This window comes from Palaemon carinicauda, chromosome 21, assembly GCF_036898095.1.
Source record: "Palaemon carinicauda isolate YSFRI2023 chromosome 21, ASM3689809v2, whole genome shotgun sequence".
NCBI lineage: Eukaryota > Metazoa > Arthropoda > Malacostraca > Decapoda > Palaemonidae > Palaemon > Palaemon carinicauda.
In genome coordinates, this window is record NC_090745.1 from 11,728,544 (window position 1) to 11,741,714 (window position 13,171).

General features: G+C 34.2%; 1 protein-coding gene across 1 annotated transcript in view; it reads right to left on the bottom strand.

The window, feature by feature from the left end:
• LOC137614631 (tachykinin-like peptides receptor 86C) overlaps positions 1-12,801 on the bottom strand; it is a 566,255-nt gene extending 553,454 nt beyond the window's left edge. Inside the window, exon 1 of the mRNA XM_068344328.1 lies at positions 12,723-12,801. The gene's annotated coding sequence lies outside the window, so the exon portion shown is untranslated. The remainder of the gene's footprint in view (positions 1-12,722) is intronic.
• Positions 12,802-13,171: the final 370 nt, after the last annotated feature.

Consider the following 13,171-nt stretch of genomic DNA (forward strand, 5'->3'; position numbering starts at 1 on the left):
TGCACCTTGTAATTTTTAAAGGCTCATGGATTATCGGAGTGATACACCAGGGCAAGTCTCAATTTCCACTACTGCTAGCATTAGCATAGAACATCGGAGTTAGATGGTCGTCTGTGGGCTTGTAACTGGAAATTGTCTTTTCTTCTGCAGTAATGAATGTCCTCCTCTGCATCTTCTTCTTTTTCTTCTTCTTCTTCTTCTTCTTCTTCAAAAAAAAAAAAAAGACGGGTCTCGTCGCAGTTGAACCTTTTAAATTCTACAACGAATGCCTTTGTTGCCTTGACATCGGAGATTTCAGCTCTGTTGCACAACACCCTGCATGTCAGTTCTCTCTTGAAATTCTCAACCATCCACGACTCTGACTTTTTTTTTCTTTTTGTCTGCTGAAGTACCTAATTCGTTTTTAACAAATTATATAATTAGTGCATTGATATATAGTTGAAATTAATTTTTATGAATAATCATACATAAATATCAATAATGCAATGTAGAATATTCCTGTTTAAAATTTAATTGATTTCATCAAACAGACATTTCAAGACACACGCATACATATATATATTTTTATACTTATATCTTTATATGCTTGGTGTGTATTATATACAGTATATATATATATATATATATATATATATATATATATATATATATATACATATATATATATATATATAAAACACACACACACACACATATATATATATATATATATATATATATATATATATATATATATATATGTGTGTGTGTGTGTGTGTGTTCGCACGCGCGCGCACGTGTGAGAGAGAGAGAGAGAGAGAGAGAGAGAGAGAGAGAGAGAGAGAGAGAGGAGAGAGAGGTACTTTTTCCTGTCAAATATCAACAATAAAAAATTGAAAGGAATAAAGTTTATTAGTGACAAGTCATGCTTTTTACCTTTCTCTTTCGGGTATTGAAACGGAATCTGAATAGACATGTGAAGATGTAATGTCTTAAACGGGAATATTCTTATTTTATTTTTGTTGAATTTTAAAAGGAAAAATAAGAAAACACATGCGAGGCCATGACTAAAATTTATATTTTTTATCTGAATGATGCATAAGAAATTTATAAGAAAGGAGAAAGGAGAGTTGCAACGCCTTGCTCTGAATCTTTTTTTTTTCATACACGATGGACATGAAGTATAGGTAACGAAAGATGAAAAAAAATATAAGAGAAACAAAGTCTGAAAGAAACCCATAAGGGAAGGAGTAAATAAAAGGAAGATAATCGGAAAAATTGAAAAGATCAAAAAAAAAAAAGGGAAAAAGATATAGATACGTTACAAGTATAAAAAAAAATAAGAGGATGAATATAAAATGGAAGAAAAACCAGTGAAGGGAAATAAGACGATTCAGGGAGGAAAAAAGTAATTAATGACCGAAGTGACTAAAGCAATAATTAAAAGGCATAATTTCCTAAAGCTAAATAAAATATTTATTAAGCATTAGTAAAAAGAACCTTATTATTTGTAGGTGTTCTCATTAGTGTGCACGCGTGTGTTAACGGGATGTCAACACAAGGTCAAGAAAATACGATAAAACTTGCAAGATATATTCCTTATCTGCCATATCCGTGATGATTATCTTTTAGAGGAAATCGTCGGTGTTTAGAGATTGTTTCCATGGCAACGTAATCATCTCCTCAGAGCCGACTTCTTATGAAAGGTAATCATCTCGAGCACGACACTGCTAAACTGCAGATGCAAAGTTTGCTCCGGTTTCATTCAGCAGTTTTTAAAACATCTCGCTCACATGCAGAGACAGAGGGACAACTTCCTCCAAACTTCGTTCCTAAGCTTTTACGAAATAATCTAAGGAATGAAAAGAGTTGCAGAGCAAATGAAAAATAAAAATATGGATGAAATAAATAGCAGAAGCAGAATGGCGTCCTGGGCCATAGGGAAAGCACAATATAAAAGGCGAAGTTACAAGTAAATAATAAACCACAAAATCTTTGGGAAACAAAGTGAAGTTTTATTCCTATTGTGATTCCATTTGCTTCCTTTTTAATTACGAGGAAACATTCATTAAAGATATATAAGGATAAAAAACTTAAGGAAAGATATTTTTTCCCCAAGTAAAAGAATATTGTTATCATCATCATCATTGTAGTTGTTATCTCATAAAATAACCAAATATTCACTTTAAAAAAATCTGTTGATTTGTGAACATGATATTTAATATAATATAATGATCATATTTGGAAAACAAAATGTGCAGCTTGATAAAAATATTCTAAACCAAAATGACATTGCAATTCAAATAAGATCAAATGAGAGAGAGAAAGAGGGGAATAATTTCAGTTTATGCATGTGAAATATGTTCAGCATTACGGAAACAAAACCCATAGAAAATATTTATTAGGGAAAATAAACAATAAAACATTGTAGAGAGGCACATTCAGAATCATGCACTTGCCCGGAGGGAAGAGTTGAAACCAGCTCTTGAAGCAGCGTAGCACCATTACAGACAATCTGACACCAATGAGATCTGGTTTCAACACATAGCACAACTTCATACAATAACCATCCATAGGAGTGGTCATCAACTATTCTCAGACTTTCATATAGTGACTTGGCTTTCAATAAGATGAAGCAGAAGAAATAACAGGATAGAATGTTGTCGCGCCAGATCCGGCACGTCAGCTTCTATTTGAATTAAGGCAGTTGATCTGCATGTCTATGAATGCACAAATTGCTTTCACTGTGAGAATCGGGGGTGTCGGACTTGGTGTAGCTGGACCCAAAACCAGGTAAATGTAATGACAGTTGAAATGAAGTGGCCATCTGAGCGGACAATCGCACAGACAAAAAAAATGAAGTGGCTACCCAGACGGAAAATGTTCCTCACACAAATGTACAGACAGAAAATGAATTGGCAGATTGGATATACATGATCAACTAGGCAATTGTAAACACAGAAAAATGAAATGGCAGACAGGATGCATAAGGTTGAACAAACATTTGTATCGACAGACAAAATGAGGTGGCAAGCTAGAAGGACAAGGTTCACCACAACATCATACAGACAGGAAATGGAGGGGCTGACTGGATTAGTAGGATTAAGCGGGAAATCGGGCAGAAAGATAAAATGAGGTGGCCAACCAGTTGAACGACTGGTCATCGCAAAACCACAGAAACAGAAAATTAATTGGCAGACCAGACGGAAATGGTTAATCAGACAATGTTAGAGTTAGACAAAAAGTGGCAGATCAGAGGGAAAAAGTTCAGAACACTATAGTACATATGACCAAAATGTAATGTCAGGCCAGCTGAACATGATTAAGCAGTTATAAAAAGACAAAATGAAGTGACAAACCAGCAGATATTATGAAGGAAACAAACTTACAAAGATAAAATGAAGTGATGAACTAGATAGACAAGGTTAAGTAGAGAAACGGAAAAAGACCAAATGAAGTGGTGGGACTAACTTACGCCTTTAAACAGAAAAATACAGAGTGACAAATTGAAGTGGCATTCCAGCAGGAAATGGTTAAGCAGATAAATTTACTGAGACAAAATAAAGCGGTGGACCAGACTGATATTGTTAGAAAGACAAACAAAGAAACAAAATGGATGAAATAAAACGTCAGGCAAGATGGACAAGGTTAAACTAACCAACACGCAGGCAGGTTAAGATAATGCAGCACACAGGACAAATGTGGGGAGGTAAACACATATATACAGACAACATAAAGCGTCAAACAAATCAGATAACGTTCAACATACGAATATGAATACCGATGAGCTGATCTGGAAGACCAGAAGAACAAAGTCAGACAGACAAACATTAAAATGGAAAAGATGTCATAGGAGACAAAACTGACTAGGTTCAACAAATGTAATATATGGGTCAAGATAATGTGGCAGACCTAAAGAACAAGGTTTAATAGACATCTGCACAGACTGATACATGAAGTAATATACCAGATGCATAAAAGTAAGAAGACATGTAAAGACCACATAAGATGACACAACAAATCAAATGGATAAGATTATGCAAGCAAATGTACAGACAGGTCAAGATAAAGTAGTAGGCCAGATGGACAAGAGTAAAATGATACATGTACAGATACAGCATGAAGCGACAGGCTAGACAGCAGCAATGAAACATTCAGTCCAGTAAGAGAAGCTGACACAGCTGACCAAATTGAGAAGGTCAAACAGAAAACACACATGGGTCAACATGATGCATCAGATCAGATGGATAAAGTCAAGCAAACAAAGAAATATATGTCAAGATGAACGAATGGACCTAATGACGATGTCAATCTGTTAAAAGTACAAAGAGGTGCAGTTGACGCATTAGATCAGATGGAAAAGTCAAACAGAAAAATGAAATTACTGGTCAAGATGAACCAGCAGACATGAAGAACTAAGTCAGGCAGGTAAACGTATACACAGGCTATGTGGACACAACAGACCAAACGAACTAAGCTCAGCAATAAACATATATGGTTAAGAGAACGAAGCAGACCAGATGAACAAAGTCATGCAGATAAACATATATGCAGGTCAAGAAAATAAACATATATGCAGATCAAGAAGACAAACGTACACACGAGTCAAGATGATACAGCATTCCAAATGGAAACAGTTAAGCAGATAGCCACACACAGGTCAAAATGACACAGAAGATTAAGTCAAATATATAAAATTACAGGAGGTCAAAATGATACAGCAGACCAGACACACAACACTAGTTGATAAACGGGCAGCATACGTATCAAGATAGAACAGCAGACCACATGGACAAAGTCAGATACACGCACACGGGTCAAGAGGAAACAGCATATCAGATAGAATGTCAAACAAATAAACGCACACATGAGTCAAGAGGACACAGCAGACTAAACAAAAAAAAGAGTCAAACAGACCAACCAACAAACGAGACTAGATGACGTAGCAGACCAGACGAACAAAGTTCAGCTGATAAAACATACACACGTGTCAAGAGGACGCAGCAGAACCACCGAAAAAATCGAGCATATAAACGCACAGGAGAGTCAAGATGACAAGGCAGAACAGAATGACAACTATAAGGAAACATACGTAACAACACAAAGATGACACATCAAACTAAACAGACAAGGTTAAGCAGACACATTTACAAAAATGTCAAAAGGACACAGCAGATCAGAAATTCATGGTTAAGAGATAAACATATGGGTCTTGCAAGATGAGCAACCAAACGGAGAAGATTATCTAAAGACACAGCTTTAAAACCAATAACATGGCGCCATCCACAATAAAATGAAAAAAAAAAAAAAAAAACACTCATATTGCTTGAATTTTCCCTCTTATATACGTCTATGAACCTGATATGACCTGCACTACATAACAAACTGGATGGAAATAATACGCCTTTACAAGAAACTAATTAAATTTCGAACTGCATCCTGGACGAGAGCCGACCGGAACTTGATCCTGGAAAAAATCATCAACGGCATCCAAATTGCAATGACTAAAAGCTATTGCCTTTAATTGGAATTTCTCTTAAAAGAGAGAAACATACCATAAACGTCTGTACAAATCTTGTTAAAAGAAAATTATCGGGATAACTTTCAATCTACTGATTTCATACGTCATTCTTTTATTTACACAAATGAAATATCCATTATAAACTAATCACGATATAATGCTGTAGTTTTCATTGATAATGAGCGATCCAAATAACGTTATCAATAGTGATGTTTTGACTTTTGTTTGAAAGATTTGGAGGCTCCCAAGGCTTTTGAAAAGATTTGGAGGCTCCCAAGGCTTTTGAGAAGATTTGGAGGCTCCCAAGGCTTTTGAAAAGATTTGGAGGCTCCCAAGGCTTTTGAAAAGATTTGGAGGCTCCCAAGGCTTTTGAAAAGATTTGGAGGCTCCCAAGGCTTTTGAGAAGATTTGGAGGCTCCCAAGGCTTTTGAGAAGATTTGGAGGCTCCCAAGGCTTTTGAAAAGATTTGGAGGCTCCCAAGGCTTTTGAGAAGATTTGGAGGCTCCCAAGGCTTTTGAAAAGATTTGGAGGCTCCCAAGGCTTTTGAAAAGATTTGGAGGCTCCCAAGGCTTTTGAAAAGATTTGGAGGCTCCCAAGGCTTTTGAAAAGATTTGGAGGCTCCCAAGGCCTTTGAATACCTGATAATATGGAGTCGGAAACGGAGATATCGCTAATGAGAATTGTGGTGCCCTATTGGAAACGTCCTTGCCTGGCATTCTGCTGGACGGGATTTCGAGTCCGGCTCAAACCCGATAGTTTCTTGTTGTGTCTGCAACCTCACCCTCTTTGTTAGCAAAAGATGTTTTTTTTTTTTTATTAGCGGCCTTTAAACCTTAAATGGACTGATCAAACATTCTAAAATCCCTAATTACGATCATTTAGCTGCGAACACAGCCCAAGTGAACTTTAGTGCCACTAAAGAGATCTGAATGAAAGTCATTCCTAAAACAAAAGTTATATGCATTATCCTTCTAATTTCATAGGAATCTCAAGAGAACAATAAAATAAAAACAAACGCCAGTGACAACAATGGTAATGAAGCAATTTGCAGCGCAATGAGAATATAATAATGCCCTAATGATGCATTATGAGGGGATGCAATTATCAAGAGGAATTGTAAGAAAATAGATATATTCATAATTATTGAGTACATTTTTTTTCTTTTTTTTTTTATTTCAGCTTCAAGAGAAAGCTTGGATGAATACTGAAAGGCTGCCAGGGCAAGATCCGCGTCCTACATAAGGTGGGGCAACCATAAACGAAAGGGGCATATGGTTGATTTTTTTTTTTTTTTTTTCATTCTTTCACGGCACATTGATTGATTGCTTTACATAATTTTGAGGTACACTGATCATAGTCACCGAATTTTATTTTTCTGTTGATGTTTAATATAGATTTCTTATACACATTCTCTTTCATTTTTGCACTGCCACTCGATACATGGCTATGATCAAGATATGACTTTTCAACTTGGCTTTTTGTTGATGCTTTGCTGATATTCAATGCCATTACTTATCATCATGGCTCTTTGTAAATTAATCCCAACACTAGACGGACCTTCAACTAGCATAATGACTTTGTGTTCCTTCAGGCAGTTATTACAGATGGCGTTCTTGAACCTACTGTAGTACTTAACATTGTGATCACCATGTTTACAATATTCACAAAAATCCCTTTGAGAGTACCGTCCTGAGATACATTTCAGTTTCCTTCACTGCTAAGAGAAATTGGCGGCATAGAAACTTTTGGTATGAAATTGTTCCATCACAGAATTGGTGATTAATTATATTATCTAATGTTAACATCTACTTGTTTTCTTGGCAGTAATAGTCAGAAGTAAATGCTTTCTCTGAATACTTCTTACGAGACTCCTAAACAAATTTATTTTCCTGAATCAAGTTTGCTCCTTCAACAGTCTTAAATTTTTCTTAATAGAGTCGTGAACTGTGTCATTGGGGCAAATCGCAGGAAGCTGAAAGTAATTTGTATTGGAGTGTTGTGGCAGTCAAACATAGAATAACGAATGTGTTGACAATGCCGAATACCATTCCTCTTCAATTTACACTTTTCCTTAAATCTCTTTGTTTAAAGAGGAATTTATTCTTTCATTATTCCTTTTATCAAAAACGTATAACTACGTACAACGAATTTGCAAGAAAATGTTAAGATATTTGCGTTCGCCAAATCCGGCAGGAAAAGAATCATTTACTAGTCTGCACCGAACCTTGAATTGTATTCCGAGATTATTCTTAAAGGGGACCGAATTTATAAATGAACGACGGCATAGCAATTTCCAAAAAAGAAGAATGGTCAAAACGTCAAAAATATCCAAATAAAGTTACAATTCGAGATATTTTAATTTCATATACACAGACATGCACACGGTGGTGGAAATAGTAACCCCTTTCAATTCCACTGACACAAGAGTATCTTCATGAGCTATTACTTCACAAACCATAGAAAAGATATTTTACATTTTAGACCAGATCAACTATCCGTTGGATTCAAATACCAGCTATAAATACAAGCACAAGGAGGGACTGAAACACTAACTCCTTTAAAGTCAATTGAAACAGGAGTATCTTTATGCACTATTATTTCAAAAAACAAAAAAAGCTATCTTACATTTTAGACCAGCTGCATGTGAACTACAAAAGATTACGAAAAAAATATTAGCTTTAATCCATTCAAGCCCTAACCATTCTCTTTTCTACACAAAGACTCATTAGATTCAGGAAGTTGAGAAAACTCTGTTATTTCTCCACCTGCCTCTAAAATTACTTCTGAAGTCAAATATGTTCGTAAGTGAGTTAAACACCCACACGACGCACTAGGTACAGATTGTTTTTTCTCGCCTCCTTCGATATATGCATATATACATACATAAATAATGTAAGGTATATGCATATATATTCAGATTTCGATGGTTCTTCTTGCTACAACGTTTAAAAGCATTATTCATTAGGCTTGTCTGCACAGGCAATTCAGATGCAAGGTAGTCGGTTGGCCAAGGCACAAGCCACCCGGTCTTTCCACATTTTCCGCTTTCTTCATACACCTGACAACATGAAGCTAACCAAACAATTCTTAACCCAAGGGGTCAACTACTGCATCGTAGTTGTTAAGTAGCTACTTTCCTCTTGGTAAGGACGGTAGCGGCTCTTTAGCTATGGTATGCAGCTCTTATAGGGGAAGGATACTTCAAAATAAAACAATTGTTCTTTAGTCTTAGGTAGTGCCATAGCCTCTGTGTCATGGTCTTCCACTTGGTTGGGTTAGAGTCCTCTTGCTTGAGGGTACACTCAGACACACTATTCTATCTGTTTTCTTTTTGCCTTGTTTTATTTTAATGGGCTATTTTCCCTGTTGTAACCCTTGAGCTTATAGTATCTTTATTTTCCAACTTGGGTTGTAGCTTAGCTAATAATAATAATAATAATAATAATAATAATAATAATAATAATAATAATAATAATAATAATAATAATAAAAATGGTACGACCATCTAATTGGATAATTTTCTTTTCAGAGAAAGTGGCATTTTACAATTCATAATCTCATTTTGTTTACCAAAAACTCTCCCTCCTATACTTATCCTTCTTCTAATTCTGGTTTCATGCCTTGGGGAAATACTGTCTGTCCTAGGTAAATATATTCATTAACAGCTTCTAGCGGTTTATCCATAACCCCAGTCTGTTGTCTGTCTGCATTTTCACTGAATATTATCTTAGTTTTATTCAGTTTTATTTTCAGTCTTGTATTTCTACTTCTCTATTCAAATCATCAATCATCTTTTGCAAATTCTCCCACGATTCACTGTCATCTGCCAATCTTAAATTAACATAATTCATACATTTTCTCAATCTAAATTTTTAAAACTTCTAGGCATGCTGTGAATAATTTAGGATAGAAGGGGTCTCGTTGTCTAACTCTTTTGTTAATCGGAATTTTCTCATTATCTTTATGTAGTTTTAGGATTGCTGTACTTCATATGTTCTAACATAGGATTCATCTATTCATTGTCTTTGAAGGACTTTCATTACTGCTGAAGTTTTGACAGAATCAAAAACTTTCTTAGTGTATAAATGCCATGCATTGAGGTGTGTCAGATTCTGTTGATTTTTTTTTTTATTAGGTGGTCAATTAAATGGATATGGTCAGTTATTGAATACCCGTTTCTAAAGCCTGCATGCTCTCTTGGTTGACTAAAGTCTAACCGTCTTTCTATTTGCCTTAATATGCTCTTTGCAAATGTTTTATATATAACTGGGAATAAACTTATTGGGCATTAATTTTTCAGGCCTTCTGTGTCTCCCCTTTTGTGAATTAATATAATAATAAAGTTTTCCTAAGCTGTAGGTATGTATAGAGCATTCTTGCAGACACTTTTTTATAAATTTCAGCGAGTTACACTACGATGAAATCTCCATCTATCATTAAATAAATTGGTAGGTCTTATTCTTCTGCTGCTTTGCCTGTTTTCATGTCTGTTAATGCTTTCTTTATTCCTCCTACTCTTACCTTTTGTACAAGCTCTAGTATTTTGTAACTGCTATTAGCAAAGTTATTTCTTATATCCGCAATGTATAGCACTTTATTAGAAATCCTCCGCTATTTAATTCACTTCACCTCTTTTGTTGATAATATTTCCATTTTCATTCTTTAAAGCAGATATCTGTTGGCACACTCTTCCAAGTTTTCTTTTCCACAATTTAATGCTATTTTCTTTATTTAATGTTTCCTTAATTTTGATATGATTGTGTTTACGAATGTTTTGGGTGTTTAGTTTGTTCATTGTTTTAATAGTTCTGCTAATTCTATTCCAGTCTTTCTTTCATTAAGATTTTGGTGTTTTCTGGTGGTTTTCCATGACCTAGTTCAAGAACTCATCCACCTACCTATTGTTCCGGTTTTAATACAAATATGGTTAAATTACAGTTCATTTCTTCTTTGCTTGCTTCCATATCTTCATGTAGCTTGAAGTACCTGTTTTTGTATTGTTAAACTAAACTCTTATCATATTTATCTCTTATTACAAGAGTGCATCTAAGATATGGGTAAATTGCACACCGTATGTACTGAGGTTGAAGACGCTAGGCTAGGGCAAGGGTAGATTAGGTCAGGTCAGGTCAAGTCAGGTAATAAGTTTCACCTACAATTTTGAAGGATTTATTACAAAGTGAGTAGCAAATATAGGTTTAAACATGGCGTGAGACTGAAACATCAGCAAAGCTTTAGCTTTCCATAAAACTCACTATTTTATTGATAAACTTTCTCAAAATTCTAATGAAATGAAGGATATATATACATATATATATACATATATATACATATACTGTATATATATATATATATATATATATATATATATATATACATACATATATATATATATATATATATATATATATATATATATATATATACTGAAGGATTTACTACAAAGTGAGTAGCAAATATAGGTTTAAACAATGTGAGACTGAAATATCAGCAAAGCTTTAGTTTTTCACAAAACTTAATATTTCATTGATAAAATTCTAACTACTAGAAAAGGAATAAAGTGTAAATTATATTGTAACGGAAATAGAAAAACTTAATGAACCTGCATTGGTTAAATACCAAGTGCCACATTCAAAAGTGAAGGGAAAATTCAAAACAATTCAATATGTGGTTTCGGAAAGCCAGACTCACTCGGCCATGGAGACCGCCAGGCTGACCAATTGAATAATTGGCTTAAAATTGGCAATGGACTTCCCTCGCTCGATCATTCATTTCTATCACACCAATTGCTGACGACGAAACATGTTAGACAATTCCTCTCTACCAAAGACTCATCACCTTTTTCTTGGTTTGTTTTTTATCCTACATTCCAGGCGCTAATTAACGAAGGAAAAAGAGTTTTGTCTCGAGAAATCAATTAGCAAAATAATCTATTTCTCTTGTGAACTCCCAATATCACTACTATATTCAAATTCCTTTTTAAAAATCCAAGAAAATATTTCCGGTAAATTCGCAACGAAACGATGAAGGACATATATTGTGTTCTTGAAACACAAATGCTTGAAATGCATTGCTGTCATTCCTCTCAAGGCTCGTATAATCGAACATTTGGAATCTAAGACAATTTTTCATCTAAGCACAACGCCACAATTTCCATGATCAAACAATTCATATTGTATATGCCAAGTTTAACAATGAACTTTTCAACGGCTGCAATGCCAATCAATTTAATGCCTTCTAAAACAACAAAAATCCTATGAAGTAGACAAAGAATACTCAAAATATAAAGATAAGGCGTTACTGCCAGCATTAGTGAACCTGTAAAGATGGTGTAATGCATTTGACTAATTCATGATATATCAAACAACATTTAGGCTCGCTTTACACGAGCGGATTAGAAATCAATGAAAATCAATGAGGCTGATTACAGACTGCCCGCGCGGGAGAATTTCCAGGTGGCAGTGATTTACTAGCCGCACGCACTGCTCACCCGCGCGGTTCTAGTGTAGCGGCTAATAAAAACTACGAGGTCACTCGTGGAAAATCCTGACGAGCAGAAATCTTTCCATACGGTAAATATCCGCTCATGTGCAGCGAGCCTTAGACGGCATTGACTGCCTGCAAACCTTCTTCAAACGCAATAAAAAAAAAAAAAAAATGTGCCTATTAATTTGTCTTAATGTTCATGCTTTATCCTGGAGGATGGGAAAGATGGTTTCCGGAAAGCTTCATTGATCGAAATAAATATAGTACAAAACTTTGAAGTTTTCTAGTAAATCTGAAGGGAAACTGCTTTTCATATATGAATATATATATATATATATATATATATATATATATATATACATACATATATATATATATATATATATATATATATATATATATATATATATATACAGTATATATACACAAAAATAAATTTAAATATAGATATATGTATATATACGCAATATAATACATACATGTATACAGTATATATGTAAAAATATATCCGCATATATATTATATATATATATATATATATATATATATATATATATATATATATATATATATATATATGCAGTATATATATATATATATATATATATATATATATATATATATATATATATATATATAGGCATTAATTACATATTTACATAAAATTCATAAACACGAGCGAGATTTTGTGCTTGTTGCAAGGCAAATAAATTTCCCTTTGCTTCACCTAACTCACCTTTTTGGAGAACCAAGAGAATTGAGAGGCCAAAATCCTCAGCGACAGTCACCAAATTCCGGAAGATCCCAGAAGCAAGAGACCTGTCGAAGAAATATTGTCATAAAATACTCTTAATTTGAGGTATAATTTTATCTTAAGATACATACATAGTAATAGCAAAAATAAATATTTGGTTTGATTCGAGGAATATTCGATAACAGTTATGAATACATTAATATATCAAATTAAATATCTTGACAAAGTTTAGACGAGTCCAATGGGCTGCTGTTTGAGACCTTCTGGAATCCTTTATTTGTTTATAAGACTGAACGTCTGCATATATTATCAACCTGTTAAAATTGAACGTCTGAATACATTAACCTGTTAAAATTGAACGTCTGAATATATTAACCTGTTAAAATTGAACGACTGAATATATTAACTTGTTAAAATTGAACATCTGAATA